This window comes from Cynoglossus semilaevis, chromosome 4 (assembly GCF_000523025.1).
Source record: "Cynoglossus semilaevis isolate Cse_v1.0 chromosome 4, Cse_v1.0, whole genome shotgun sequence".
NCBI lineage: Eukaryota > Metazoa > Chordata > Actinopteri > Pleuronectiformes > Cynoglossidae > Cynoglossus > Cynoglossus semilaevis.
In genome coordinates this window covers 17,159,502-17,160,289 of record NC_024310.1, presented here as the reverse complement: position 1 = coordinate 17,160,289, position 788 = coordinate 17,159,502, and the positions used below count along the sequence as shown (strand labels likewise).

The following is a 788-nucleotide window of genomic DNA, read 5'->3' as shown; positions in this document are numbered from 1 at the left end:
TGTGTTAGCTCATCATCTATCTTCATTTTCCCAGCAGAGTTGTCCTACTTTATAAAAGTTCACGCTGCATCTGTGATATTATCCCTGCGTCTGCAGAGATGTTTCTCCAGGGCTTCATTTGTGCCGTGCTGATACCGTTTTGTCACAGACACGACCTGGTCAGCATCATCTCCACCCTTTTGTTCTGAGCGGTCAGAAAGCGTCTGATGCTAATAATAGGAGAAACCATTCACCCCCAGGTGGCTGTATACACGTGCCAGCTGACAAAACAAACTTTAAAAAGGTTTTTGTCAGCAGCAACATGAAAGACGGCCGACAGCCTCACAGCCGCTGTCTGCTGATGCAGATGGAGACCAAACCTGCAGTTTATTCACTCTAACTGTCTAAGAACAGGTTGGTTAGTAAACCTGTTGTTTACAAAATATATCATCGTGCTCGATTCACAATGACTTTTCACACTTTGGTTGTTCGATGGGTGCTAACGTTGAGTAATTTGGCTAAACTGTGATTTCCTTAAATTTACTGATTTTTTTTCCCTTTTTTTTTAAATGTAAATGTTTTTCCTCAGTGAAGTGCTATTAATGTCTCCATAAAGAGGAAAAAAGAAAGAAAATATAGATAATAATAAGCAGTTGGGTAACTAACCTTCTGCATTACAGGCAGTAATCCACTCAAAGTCAATCTGTCTGAAGATTACACCGTTCACTCCTGACCGTGTGTGTGTGTGTGTGTGTGTTCATGTGTTACTGTACAGGTGTGATTAAGACTGGTGATGGGTGCAGTGATGG

At 41.4% G+C, this 788-nt stretch overlaps 1 protein-coding gene across 3 annotated transcripts in view; it reads right to left on the bottom strand.

The window, feature by feature from the left end:
• The window catches only part of stx1a (syntaxin 1A (brain)), a 43,949-nt gene that overhangs the window by 9,718 nt on the left and 33,443 nt on the right, over positions 1 to 788 (bottom strand). The gene's annotated exons all lie outside the window — the stretch shown is intronic.